General features: G+C 34.3%; 1 protein-coding gene across 1 annotated transcript in view; it reads left to right on the top strand.

Annotated features, from left to right (window-relative positions):
• The window catches only part of PGAP1 (post-GPI attachment to proteins inositol deacylase 1), a 2,682,422-nt gene that overhangs the window by 1,451,355 nt on the left and 1,215,749 nt on the right, over positions 1 to 15,318 (top strand). The gene's annotated exons all lie outside the window — the stretch shown is intronic.

A 15,318-nucleotide genomic window follows, 5' to 3' on the forward strand; every position in this document is an offset into this window, starting at 1 on the left:
TTTGGAGAACCCTTGGATTCTGGACCTTCTGACGCACTCGGGGGAACTTCATCTCTCTCTGAAGTCCTTGAAGCTGACAGCTTGGCTGCTCCAATTCCCATTATAGCCAGGTTCCATAATCTTTCCAATGAGACTAAGCAAATTCTCTTATCCTCTCATAAATCCTCTACAAGGAAGCTATACCTTAGCAAATGGAAAACCTTTTCTATATGGGCCTCTAAAAACAATATTGATCCTTACCCAAACCCCTATGGCCTCTATTTTACAGTTCTTGACCATGATTTTTAACAATGGAGCTGCAGCAGCAACTGTTCGGGTTCAGCTTACTGCCATTTCTAATTTTCTTCTTGGATTCGAAGGATTGCACATTGTCACACAAATTATCCAAAGCCTTTCTCAAAGGGACCTTTCATCTCAGACCATCTGTGAAATCTCCTTATTCTCCATGGAATCTAAGTTGTATGCTTTCTCGCATTATTCTTCCTCCATTTGAACCAACTTCCTCATATGACCTCAAATTTTTGTCATGGAAGACTACATTCTTAGTAGCTATTACGTCTGCCCGCAGAATGTCAGAGCTTCAAGTCTTGTCCATTAAACCTCCTTACTTGATCTTCCATTCTGACAGTCTCTCACTTCTAACAAACCCCTCCTTTTTGCCTAAGGTTTACACTGAAACTAATCTTAACCAAATTATTGATTTGCTAGTTTTCTTCCCCAATCACTCCAACAATCTAGAATACATGTTGCACAAATTTGATATTCACAGACAGCTCAGATTTTACCGCGGTGGTGGTGCTACTCCAACAATCTAGAATACAAGCTGCACAAATTTGATATTCACAGACAGCTCAGATTTTACTGCGGTGGTGGTGCTGCGGTAGCGTTGTCGACGCAGTAAGACGCTGTCTGGTTCGATTCTCAGCTAGAGCATCTTCTGCGTGGAGACATATGTGAATGGGTGTACCTTTGTTGAAGGTTGTGTGTCAGGGCTGGTAACTCGGCACGTAAAAATCAACTACCAGTCATTAGCGGACCGGAGTTCCGCTGTGGCAGCCCCTAACCGGGAAAAGCCAAAAGACACAAACAAACAGACAGCTCAGATTTTACTTGGATAGAACAAAAGATTTTAGGAAATCGGAACAGATTTTTGTTTCCTTTTCAGACTCCAGGAAAGGTATGCCAGTGGCTAAAATAACTATGTCTAAATGGTTATCTGATTGTATCACCTTTGCTTATTCAGCTGCCAATATGCCCTTACAGCATAAAATTAAAGCTCACTCGGCCAGAGCAGTTTCTACATGCTCTGCCTTTTCTGCCAGACTTTGTATTGATAACATTTGTGTAGCAGCCACTTGGTCAAGACCTCGTATTTTTATCACTCATTACAAAGTTGACAGGGCCTCCTTTGGCTTCACTGTCCTGAAAAATATACTCCCGTGAGCCACCCGATATAGATGGTGCTTGGGATGCTACCCATCACTAAGAATGAATGGCGAGATAGAACAACATCACATAAAGAAGTTATGTACTTACCATAACGTTCCATGTGAGGTTTTCATCTTGCCTTCATTCTTACGTCCCTCCCTCCTACCCCTCCTGGTCTTTTAAAAGACCGAGATGCTGGATCCATACTGGTTGCTCAACCCTTCTATACTTTCTCTTAAGGAGTGATAGAATGACGTATGATATTGTTATATGCAGCAAACAAGATCTGAGGTAACTCAAGGTGCGTCATGGGATAGGGACTTGGCCTCGAGCTATTTGAAGACCTCAAGCTTTGTAGTAGGCCGACTCGGAGCCCATCAGTAAGAATGAAGGCGAGATGAACAACTCCCATGGAACATTATGGTAAGTACAGAACTACTTTTTTTTTTAGTACTATTTACAGTATTAAACATGCATTTCAATTGTAATTTCCTAACCAGCCCAAAAATGTCTTTTTTCACGTCATATAGCTTGGGAACAACAGTGGGAACAAACTTCAGACCACAGTTCAACACAGAATATTCACTGTTTGAAAATACATTCCTGGACAGATTGACAACATAGCCAGCATTCTCACCACTTGGTTCACTTGTAGCAATTATTTTGGGGGATTTAGAATGCCATTGGTTTGGAAACTGGTTCTCTCGCTGCCTTTTTCTGTTTGGTGGTTCTTCAGTTCGGCCATTCGGTCCATTCCGAAAGGTCTGACGAAATACTGAAGATTTTTGTGCCCTTGGCAGTTCTGGATATTCATCTCTCTCATGTTCTTTATTTTCCCCTGTTGATGTATTGTAAGTAATACTAACAGAAGAATAGGAACGCCATTCCTAATCTCGTTCACTTCCTTAAAACCTTACATGACCTCTATTTGCTTTCCGATTGATTCTTCCCCCAAAGGCAGTACCATAGTCATAGTCCCGGGTATCTCTGACTAACTTTTTCTTTTTTCTCTGCAAAATTTCTTCCTCAAATTATTTTAATTTCAACTTAATGCCTATAAGCAGCTTGTCTACAGATTCAGAGCCAGAAGTGCAGATTAATTTGAAGCACATACTGCTGATTTCAGTTCGTAGCTCTGTTTGTTTCACCCTCTCTCTCTACAAGGATAGAGATCCACTCTATTGTGCATTTATGTGCTACTGCTACCCAGCGCTTATAAAACAACTTGTCATTTTCATTTTTTAAATCAAATGATGTAGCTGGGTCTTTATAAGCTCTAAGACCTCTAGGAGTTATATCAACTTCTAAGTACTTAGGCTCTGAATATTAAAAAAAGAAAAAAAACAGCAATTGCTCTTCTCATTAGTTGCTCAAGTTTATCACACATATTTTTAAATTCTGGATTCACAGCATTGTCATACCTTCTGCCAATAGTTGAAAACACAGCACAAAGCAGGCTGACAATATGAAAAAGAAGGGATCTCAGGCTTTAGCAGTCAAAGGAGAGGAACTTCCCAGTTTGATTCTGTACTGCTCAGTAGTATGAGCAGATAAGATGAGACCGTGAGGAAACTGCCAAAGACAAGTTTTTGGTGAGAGCATGTAACTTGAGAACCATCAAGTTTAAAAGAGCAACGTGGATTGGCTTGTGGATGCATTGTATTCTGGATGTGTGGAATACAGTAGAATGGCAGATGTAATCGAGAGACTTTGCAAAGTGATACCTATGTGCTTACTGACAACAGCCAGTAAAAGGAGGGAATTGAGTGAAATTATCATAAGGGGTGGACAACAAGAGATGCACTGGAGTTGAGTGCAACAAAAACAGGGTGAGAGGTGGGGACATTCTTTCTTACCTGTTTTACTGATTAGCCTGCAACTGTCTTAGCTCATTACAGCCTAGTGACACCTTCAGGGATTTCTGCAGTTTCATGCTATCAACACCTGTAGTAGTCCAATATTGTGTATTCATATTTCTATTAGTAATTCTGAAACACAACTGTATTGATATTTGACATGTGTCTAGTAGAGATTAAATCTTCTTTGTATGCTGTTTATTTGTATTGTAGTAATTTTCCTATTTCTATAAATACCTCTACAGTCAACTGAACAACAGAATTGCTCAACCTCCAAGGAAAGCTCACAGCTCTGGTTACCACCTATCTGTTTTCTTTCCCGACTATCCAGAAATCAAATTAATTCTCTGGTAGTCCAGAAACACTGTATAAACTCTGGTATTCTGTTTCAAAAAGGAAGCAGACTATCTGAATTTGTTAAATTGGCTGATTTACTATGCTTTTTTACAGAAAAGCATAGTAAATCGGCTGAAAGCAGGAATCAGGAATGGAAAAACAGGGTGTTTCCCATCAGCTGAATGTATAATGATGTCACAGAATGAGAGAACGGGCCGGAGAGGGTGTGGGAATGGGCGGAGTTATGAATGTTACGAGGGTGTGGCCTTAATCTGGTTTAAGCTATAATGAAAGGTGGCAAATCTACTCATAGCTGTATCAAGAAAATTCTTTTGGCTGTGTGGGTGCTGTTTGAATAATTACTAGTATTGCCCTTATACACTTAGAAAGTTGTTATACTAATAGGATTTATGTTAGTATGCATTTTCTGGAAGATGTAAAGTCTTAAATGCAAATGTATGTGATTATTTAATAACTTCAGTGCTTAATGATTTGCCAGGAAACAAGAGATTTTATAAGGAACAGAAATCATTTGAATGATCCTAGAGAAACACTTGGAGGAGTTACGAGGCAAGCGCATACCTCTCAACCTGGAAACATCAAAAATCTGGACAAAGGCCCATGAAAAATATGTACAACAGTCCAGAAATCTGGAAGCTGATTAATATAAAATTTGCGTACATAATTATGTAACGCCACCCACTCCAGTAGAATTGTGGGATGCCACCATTCAAACACAAATTCAACAGACAAAATATTAAACACAAAATATAAATAGAACAATAGTGTTTTATTTATATTAACCACTGGACAGTATAAACTTGACTAACTCTAACAAAACAATAAAAAGCCAGTAAATTTATTTATTTATTGACATTTGTTTACTAGGAAAGTCCACTGGGCTGGAAAGTGCCCATTTTCAGTGTAGGCCTGGGTAGAAAAGCTCCAGGGCAAATAAATTAAATACAGTGTTTACAAAGTATCAAAACATAAATAGCAAAAATCCAGAGTTTCATTAAGAGCAAATTAAAATGCACAAGATCCACAAGTTTCAAGGTAGTCATAAGCTACATATTCTATATCACTTGTAGGTGATTGGAAATAATATGCAAATGAGTACAGAGGAAATACATTTCAGTGGAATTTCAAATATACAGTAGTTACAAAGAGAGTTGTAGTTAGTAACAGGAGGAATCAAATTAAAGCATTCTCAAGTCAATATGATTGCTGTAAAATTAATTTAGGTAATTTCTAGTGAAGATATAGAACAGGAGATAGAGTAATTAGAGAGGCTAGAGAGCTTAGGAACAATACTAGGTACTTGGAGAGCCTAGGTAGTGTAGGAGCAATACTAGGTCTAAAAAAGAAAAGTCAAGTGATGGCTTCATGTGTAGCAAGAGGGGCATTTGAGCAGTTACATATCCAGTTAGAGAGGAGATGGTTATATAGGGTGATTTTGAAATTAGAGGGATGTACACTGCAGATAGAAGAGGGGAGGTTATTCCATAATCTGGCAGTGATCCAGGAGTATAAGAGTTTTCTTGCAGGTAGGTTTGGTTTGTGAATTTGGAATAAGTGTTGACATTCTGATCATAGTGGCCTAAGGGGGGGGGGAGTAGGGGGCAAGTAAGGAGCTAAGGGCAGGGCATTCTTGTGGTTTATGGATAAGTTTATGTGAGGTGGTTAGCTGAAGGAGTGATAGGTAATGAGATAATTCCAGCCAATGGAGTTTCCTTAAGGTGATGCAGTGATGTGAAGAGTGGCGACTACTTGTAGCAAATTTGGCAATCTTGTTGTAGCAAGATTCTAGTTTTAATTTCAAGGAAGACGGCAAGTTAAGCCGTAGGCTAAAGATGGAAGTAAGTAAGAGAGGGCTAAATCTTGTTTACTTGGTAAGAAGACAAACCTGTTATTCCTGTATTAGTAGCACTAGTTTTTTGTGTGTTTTATTAATGTTGGATTGGATATGCAGATCAAACTTTAGGTTTTCATCTATTATGACTCCTAATAGTTTGGTACTGGCTACTAATTCAATTTGTATAGAGTTCACTGAAAGTATATTGAAATCTTCTTTGTTGACCACTTTGTTTTTTTTTTTTGGGGGGTAAACAGCATAAGTTTTTTTTTTTTTTTTCTTTTTGCACTTAGAGAAACGTGTTTTTGTGGAGCCAGGATTTTACAGTAAAGAAAGCTGTTTGAGTTATTTGTAGTGTGTCGGGGTTGGAAGCAGAGCAGACTATGGTTGAGTCATCTGCATACTGAACTAGGGAGGCATGTGAAATAGCTTGATGAAGATTGTTTATAAATAAGTTAAACAGAAGAGGGCCTAAAATTGAGCCTTGTGGAACATCTGTAGGGTTATAAAGGTAGGGGGGAAGTAGTGTTTTTCCATTTGACAGCATATTGCTTATCTGAGAGATGGCTTTTAAACCAGTTACGAGACTGGGAGGATAATCCTGTAGAAGAAAGTTGAGACAAGAGTATAGCATGAGAGATGGTATTGAGTACTTTTGATAGAGCCAAGAAGACAGCTGATACTGTATGGACTAAGTCTCGAACTTTGATTATATCTAAGAAGGAAATTAGGGCAGTAGATGTGCTGTGCCCTGGACGGAATCCATGTTGGGTTGAGGAGATGATGCCATTATTTAGAAGGTAATGGAAAAGTTGTTTTTGGACACATTTTTCTAGAAATTTGGAGATAGGGGATAGAATAGCAATGGGTCAAAAGTTAGAGATATCAGAAGATGGGCCACCTTTATGAAGTGATAGGATAATAGCCATTTCCAAAGGAAGTGGACATAGGATTCTTGGATGGACCTGTTAATAAGGATAGTAATTGGGTAGGCTACTGCATCATCAGCGACCTTAATGAATTTGGCAGGAATATTGTCGGCAGAATTAGAACAAAGCTTTAGATTCTGAAGGAGTTTTCTAATCGAGGACATGGAGATAGGAGAGAGATTGAATTCTAGTTGGGGGGGTTCCTTTATACAGTTTAACTAGGGATGTTCAGATTGGAGAGATTGTGTAGTGGAGGAGAGGGGATGGGTATAGGGATGTGATTATTTGGTAGGGGTGAGGAAAAGGAGGCAGTAAGATTAGCTTGTAGTATCAGTGAAGTAGGAGTTGAATTTAGAGACTATGGTCAAGTGGCATGGTAGTGTATGGGCAGGGATTAGATTTAATGCCGGGGTTTAAGAGATTATTAATAAAGGACCAGAAAAGTTTAGGATTATTTTTCCTGTTTGTTTGCGGGTTCCAGAAATATTGTTGCTTGTTTATGCAGATAAGTTTTTTGGCCTGGTTTTGGAGCTGTTTGCAGTGGATAAGGCCGGAAAGATTTTTGGATTTGTTCCAGGATTTCCAGGCTTTGTCCCTAGTTTTCATGATTTCTCTAATAGAGTTAGATAGCCGGGGGCATAATTGGATTTAATTAGTTTGGATCTGGTAGGAGCTAAGCTGTATAGGATATTTAGAAAGGAGTCATTGAAGTAAAGGAGGGCATCATCCAGTGGAAGAGTTTTAAGACAATTCAGATTGTAGTTACTTAGGATACTGTTATAGGTATGAGGGCAGAATTGTGATAGACCTTGCATTACCTTAATATTGTGGAGAGAGATGAGCAGTTTCGAATAGCGAAGGCTGGAAGGTGGTCACTAAAGGAGTTTGCCAGGGTGCCAGAAAGAGGGTTTTTAGAAGGGTCCAAGACCAAGATCCAGTCTAGTATTGAGCCTTTATCAGTTTTATAGTTAAATCTAGTAATTGTATTGATTAGCTGTGTAAAATGAAATAAATGTATGCTGGAGGGAGATTGATTGGAGGATGTAGAAGCCCAGTCGATGTTCCTGTCACCTAATATAATAGTTTCATTTTTTATAGTAGGGGAAATCCAAGATAGTATATCTTCTAAAACTGGGATGTTTCTGGGGAGAATGTATATGACTATATTGCAGGGTGTTTTGCAGTTCTTGATGTCTAGAAATGAGATTTGAATCTTAGCATTTTGAAGATGTGGAACAGAGTCAGTAAATGGGGATATATTGAGAGTATTGGGGTAAATGAAGGCGACACCACCTCCTTTTTAAGTCGTCTAGCTGCCCTAATTACATTGAAATTAGGAAGGAGAAATTCAGAGTCTTGAATGGAAGGTTTTTTTTTCAAAAATGTTTTTTATTTATTTTTTTTATAACAAGAATAATAACAGTAATAACATATTTACACTTAAAACTGAAACAAATTATTTACAAAGTCCATAACAAGGAAATACTTCTATATACATTCAGGAAATCATCTAATACTTTTTAGTAATGATTGTAACTTTTCCCAAGCAATTAATTTGTGTGTTAAATTCTTTGTATTCATTTTTAAACTAGATATTTCTTTTTCACATAAGGTCCTGGCTAAATAAATAAATTTATTTCTGAAAGATATAGGAGAGTTAGTTTTCCATTTTTTTGTCACAACCTTTCTTGCTACTGCAAGTATTGACCAGAGAAGGTGTGTTTGAGATCTGGGTACGATTTCTGGTACTGGTACATTAAATAAAATGAGTGAACTTGAACTTTCACAATTATCATTCCATAAGGCCATACAGAAACATTCAAATTCCTTCCAAAATTGGGATAACATATTACATGCAACAATCATATGAAACCAGTCTGTTTCTGTAGCTTTACTTCCAACATTTCATATAATTGTTTTTGTATATATTTGCATTTCTTTGAGGTGTATAATAACTTCTGTGGAGGAATTTCCACGTGTATATTTTCCAGTAAGGAGAAATTGTTGTTTTTTGCACTGATTTTAGAAGTAATTTCTTGTTTTTAGTAGTAAATTCTCCATTATTTATTTTGGTGGAATATTCCCAAAAAGAAGCATTAGTGGAATTATTATCAGATCTAATGACTTTATATATTAGGGATATAAATGAGGTGCCTTTCAAAGAATCTTCAATTATATTGGCCAAAAGTTCTAGTGTTTTAGGTATGTTGTTTCCATGGGTTTGTAAGGAAAATATAGTTTTGTTATATATAAATTCTCTGCAGGTTTGTATGTCTATCCAGTTATGTAGGCTGTATCTAATAATTAGATGGTTAGGTGAATACATTCCATTAGTGGATAAGAATTGGTTCCAGTATATCAAGTCATTATTTTTAAATTCAAGCATTTTATTTTTATCAAAAGATATTAAACATTCATTAGTATAAGCAATAGGAAAAATGAATATTAATAAGCATTTAATTGACTGGTTAGATTGGGTGATTTTCATGACATTTGCTATTATTAGACTGATAAAGGAGCAAGATATTAACTTCTGCTTATCTTGTATGTATATTTTAAAGACCAAATAAAGGTATGTTGGTGTATTGCAGTTAGAGGATCAATTAACGTTCTATTATTGTTTAATACATTTTTTTCATGTAATAGTTTCCGATATGAATTATATGAGGGGTTTAACCATAAAAGGATTATATTTAAAATAAAAGCATTTACATAATATTCAATATTAGGAAAACTAATGCCTCCTTCTTCCCAACTTGCCACATGTCTTTGTAAAGATATTCTGGGTTTTTGAGGATACCACAGAAATTTTAGTAAGTTATTATTAATTTTTTGTAATATTTTCTTGGTTGGGGGAATGATTAAAGACTGACTTATATAAAGAATTTTAGGTAACACTATCATTTTAATTAACATTAGTCTGCCCTCAAAAGTAAAATAAAGTTTGTTCCAGTTATCTGCGACATTAATAATTAGATTTGTTAAGATATTATAGTTTGTAGTAATTGTATTCTTAAGAGTGGAATTAATTTGAACACCCAGGTATTTAATTTTCGTATTGTCCCAGTTAAAGCATTTATAACTTTTCATTTTCATAGTAGTCTTTTTATTTATTAACAAAGTCTGGGTCTTATGATTAAATTTTAGTCCAAATAAACCTTCAAATAAACCTAAACTGTTTAGTAGCTGATCTAAAGATGTATCAGTTTCTCCACTAGTTAGTAACAAATCATCCGCAAATAGCTGAATCTTTGGAAATATGTTACTATTTAAATTATAGCCTTTAATGTGAACATTATTTCTAATATAATTGGCTAGTGGTTCTACAGCTAGAGTGAAAATTAAAGGGGAAAGAGGGCAGCCTTGTTTTGTTCCTTTTGTAAGTTTAAATGAGGGGGATAAGAAAGAGCCTATCTTTACAAGTCTTCATAAAGGTTTCTAATTAATTTTGTAAAATTTAGGGAAATTTATAGTGTTGTAAAGCTTTAAATAGATAGGACCAACTCAGTGAATCAAAGGCTTTGTTTATGTCTAGACTCATTCTTCTTAATTCGTTTTTATTTTTATTAGCTAAACTAGAAGAGTCAGAAATCTTATTATATTATCTTGGACTTTTCTGTGTTTAATAAACCCATCTGATCTTCCTCTATTAGGCTAGGTATAATAAAATTGATTCTGTTTGATATTATACTCATGAAAATCTTATAATCTATATTTAATAGTGAGATGGGCCTATAGGAGGAACAGGAAGTAGGATCTTTATCAGGTTTAAGTTTGGGAGAGATTAATGAATATCTCCATGATGGTGGGATATTATAAGTAGTTTTGATTTCCAGAAATGTGTTTAGTAGTATTTTTAAGGTATTATCAGGAAGGATTTTATATATTTCAGGAATTAAACCATCTAACCCTGGTGCTTTATTAGTTTTTAAGTTGTTTATTTGATTTTTTTAGTTCTGTAAATGTGAAAGGTCTATCAGTTTTAGCAATATTCCCAGGGGATAAGGTCTTTAGAATATTATCAGATAAGAATTTGTCTAGATTTATATTTTCATTTATTGGTTTGAGAGTATTTATATTCTCATAATGTTTTTTGAAACCTTGTAGTATGAATTTAAATTTGTATTTTTTATTTTTATTTTTCTCATATTTTCAACATATATAATTTCTTTTATGTGATTTCTTTCTTTCAAGTACTTTGAGCGTACTGCAATTCTATGTATACTTTTAGGCTTGATAGAATATGAACATAATTTAATTTTCTCTAGATTTATAGATATTTTGTGTTTTGATATTCTTTGTTTAATTTATTTATATTATCTAAGACTTTCTTATCATTTGGTGTTAGATTACATTTTAAGTTATCTAATTCAGTTTGACTATCTTGTAGTCTTTTATCCCATTCCTTTCTTTTTTGCATATACCACATTTTAACTTTTCCATATAATACAACTTTGAGGATGTCCCATAAAATTGTATCCAATACTTCTCCATTGTTGTTTGTTTCTAAAAACTGATTAATTTCTGATAACATCCATTCTTGATAGCCTTTTATTTTCGTAATATAAGCTGGTATTTTTTGGCAATGTATTAAGGGTTCAGTTTGAAAAGTTATACTAAAAGTAATGGCATTATGATCAGAAAGGGGACAAGATATTAATAATACATTATCTATTTTTGATTGTAAAGAATTTGACACTAAGACTTTATCTATATTAGTGTCCCAAACCTATATGAATAGTGAGAGAACTTTAGGGAAGAGGGAAGTTTTATATGGTATATGTTTTTTAAATTTCTTGTATTGATATAATTATGTAGGTGTTTTGCTACAGGGGAGGTCTTGAAGGTTTTAGAACTCATAGTTTCATCAGATGAAAGAATACAATTAAAATCCCACTGCAACTATCATTTCTCCTCTAAAATGTAAAATTAGAATGTCTAAGTATTTATTTACTGACTTTGTACCAATTCCAGGGATCCAGTAAGAGTTTGAGTGTATAGTATTTCCTTTCAAGCTTAATTACTACTAAAGTTAACATACCCCTCTTTGTCTATATATGAGTTTACAATTTCAGGAAGCTTTAGACTTTTTTCCAAAGAATTAGTACACCTCTTCTTTTGTAAATAAATTGGGAACTAGTCAATATTTTATAGTCTTTTAGTGTTAGCTTATTTAAGTCTTGGGATATTAAATGTGTCTCCTGAAGAAATACTATATCAGCCTTATGTAAAGAAAGGTATTTATTAATGCTTGCTCTTTTAATATGGTTATTTAGCCCATTAACATTCAGTGATAGACAATTATATGTTAAGACCATTTAAAATGTATAATAGTTCAAAATAGCTAAAATTATTTCCTAGAGGATTAACCTTGTAGGTTATAACAAAATTTGTTATGGACTGAGTTTCTGTAACAACTAAAGAAGGTAAAATAGTATTTAAAATAACATCCTTCTTCATGGAACCTAGTGTACCTGGCTTAAAATGAGTTACATACAAGCCACAGGTCTGCCTACACATATTAAATAACATTGGGTCACTGCAACTGCATGCTTCATTAATAACTAAAAAGAAGATAGGGTTATATATTGTACAGTCTATATGAACTAATATTTTCATTAAGGTTAAATGTAAGTAATATATAATACCTTACTATTCTTACAATCAGTCATTCAGAGAATGGTAACAACAAACTTTTAAATTTGTGTGTGCATAAACTATCTATTAATTAAAGTATTTATTCTATTATAACCTTAATTTCCCCTCCCCCCAAAACAGAAGTTTGTTTGAATAAACTAGGTCATATAAAATTTAAGAAAAAAGAAAATTTCAGTACGTTACTACAAATGTTATATTTCATGGGGTGTCAAGTTGGGGAAACAGTATATAAAAAAAAAAAAGAAAAGGAGTATGCAATAGTACATATATATTTTTGACGTTCATCCACAATATTTTAACATTTAATTGGTTAATCTCTATATTTTCTCATAATGTGTCTTGCAAGGTACTAACAAGACTTGGAGGAAAAAAAAAAAAAAAACCTCATCACATCATAAAGTTAACAAGTTATGGCAACAGTATAACACAGTATCCCTTAAAATTATTACAAAAACTAAGGGTGAAATGCTTTAGCATTGACGTTTTAACCAATACTTCTTTAGTTTGTAATGCATTTGTGCACCATCTCTGCACATAACCAGTGTTCAAAAAAATGTATTGAATTAAGTGACTGTACTGCTTTTTTATTATATTTTTATTGGTACTCTTCCGTTATCAGGACAACACCCCCAATGAGCTGATGGAATATGTTGTGTTACTTTTTCAAGGTTTGTGTTTGTAAGAGGGGGACAGTACCTTAACTTAATAACATCCAGTTAAGTCATGACATTTTCAAAATGTTATAACACTTTATTTCTTGTAGGTAGTACATCTCTTTCTACAGCTGTTTGGCACTGCTGATGAATACTGCGAGTAGATTAGGTAGTCCATTGCTTATGAGTTATTGCAAGCAAGACCCCTTGATTCTAGCACAAGATTTAGTGGCAGTTCTGTTGTACAAAAAGGGGGGAACTTCATAACTCGTTTTTATTTTAGTGGAATGGATTTGTTAGCAGTGAATGCAGCAAAAGGATAGTTTCACATATCAAAGATTAATATGAATGTGTGTAGCATTTTTATAGGAAGACAAAATCATTTTGTCTATTTCCTGATTATTCTTCATATATAGATTATATATACAACAGTGGCTGCTCAGTCATAACAAAGCCTTTAATTTCTTTATTGAACAATCAGAAGCGAAGATAAGAAATAATGGCTTTAAAACCTTACTCTATCTGAATTCCTATTAATACAACACGTGTTGTATTGACTTTCATTTTTTAAACAACAATAACTATGTATTTCTTGCGTTACTGCCTGAATGCAATGTAGTGCTTTACCGGGAAATGAAGCATTTTAGAAGGAACAGCACGACAGTATGAGGCAAAATCAGGAGGACCACTCTACAAATTAACCGCAGTGCGATCATTACATTGGAACTGTTGCCCTGACAACAAAAAAACACCTTCTTATTCAAGCAGCATTATAAACCTTGTAAAACATATAGATAGTTGTTTTTGTCAGGTATATTGAAATAAAGTTCGTTTTATGTTTTGAGTTACTTTGCCGTTTTTCCAGCGTTCCGATTGGTCCCTTGGTCTGAAAGAGGAACTACAGGTTCAGAGGTCAATTGTTCAGTTCCTGCTAGGCGTCTCAGTTGTTTCTGTGAAGAAATGAAGCTCATGGATGGATTACAAGGCTTGAGCTTCTTTCAGAAACTCTAATTTCAAAACCATTTAGGTAAGAAGGCGGGAATTATATTTAACATATATCAAATGATTAAAAAAATGTTCGCGAAATGCTGCAAGTTTATTTGTGTTGCAAATCGAATGTACTGTAGAAAAATGGCAATTTAAGCACATTTACTTCCATACTGTTTAAAAACAGGCATAAAATATAAGCTCTATCTTAAAGGTTATTTATAACTAATATGTCATGCTTGCTTCACTAAATGAACACATCTCCAGTACTTTGTTAAGCAACATAAACAGAGCCTTTTAGGAAGCTCTATAGTTTTCATAAAATCAAGACCTAGAATACTATAACCACACTGCAAGTGAGACATTGCACTTATGCAAATCCCAACATGTCACATTAGCTATATTTTATGAACTTTTTTTTGTGTGTTTACTTTTTAGGTATTAATACAGAAAATAAATAAATAAGTAAATAAAATAATAATATATACTTTATCCAGGATGTAGTTTAATTCATGGACGTTAAGAGTAACAGCTAGGCATTTCTTAGGTACTTTGCAGCCTATGCTAAATGTAATGGATACATTTTAATTACTAAAGGTTATTAAAAATAACAGCTAGGCATTTCTTAAGTACCTTGCAGCTTATACTAAATGTGATGGATGAAGTTATGTTACTTTATATATCTATATTATTGATTTAAAATAGCAATAGAGATATTAATGAAAATGAAAGTCATATTTTACCTTGTTTATCTTTGTAGAAATCTGTGATATCAGAATGTTAGTTGACTATTCAAAAGATTTAAGATAGAGGAGACAAAAAAGGCAAAAAGTACATTTTGTTCATTTGTCTTTGAGTTTCTTCTGGTCTTTCACAGTCCAGTCAGACTTTGACGCTGTTTGTCTCTTTAATGTTCAGTAGTATCCATTTGATCTTATGTAGTTACCAGATTCTTCTTCTTTATAAAAGTATTTGCTTCTTCTAAAGTTTCGAAGGTTCTTTTCCCCTCAGGAAGGCAAAGTCTAATTTTGGCAGGGTATGTTAATTGTGCCTTAATACCAGCTTGCTTGAGAGATTTGATGAGAGGAATGAAAGTTTTTCTTTTTGTAAAAACAGTAGTAGAGTAGTCGTTGTCAAATCTGACTATCTGATCATTTATTTTTATAGGAGAGAGAGTCCAAGCTGATTTTAAGATCAGATCTTTTTCCTGGCTAGACATTAGCTTTGCTACTATTGATCTAGGATATGTCTTCTTATTGTTTGATGGGATGGTAGTTAGTGATCTATGGGCTCTTTCAAAGCCAAAAGAAAGAGCCTCTGGTAAATTTAGTGTTTTAGGGATCCATGTTGTCAAAAAATTAATCATATTGTCTCCTTCCATTCCTTCTGGTATACCGTATATCCTGATGTTATTTCTTCTGGTTCGGTTTTCTAAATCATCTACTTTATTGATGAGTTTGTTGTTTTGTAATAGGAGAGTTTCCATATTTTTCTCTGCATCTATCAGTCTGCTGTCAATATCCGAGACAAATTCTTCTATTGCTGAAATTTGTATTTTCTGTTGTTTTAGAATGTCACTCAGTATTTCAATTTGTTTATCGGAATCATCTTTTATT

Source organism: Protopterus annectens, chromosome 2.part0 (genome assembly GCF_019279795.1).
Source record: "Protopterus annectens isolate FY-2018-M chromosome 2.part0, PAN1.0, whole genome shotgun sequence".
Taxonomy (NCBI): Eukaryota; Metazoa; Chordata; order Ceratodontiformes; family Protopteridae; genus Protopterus; species Protopterus annectens.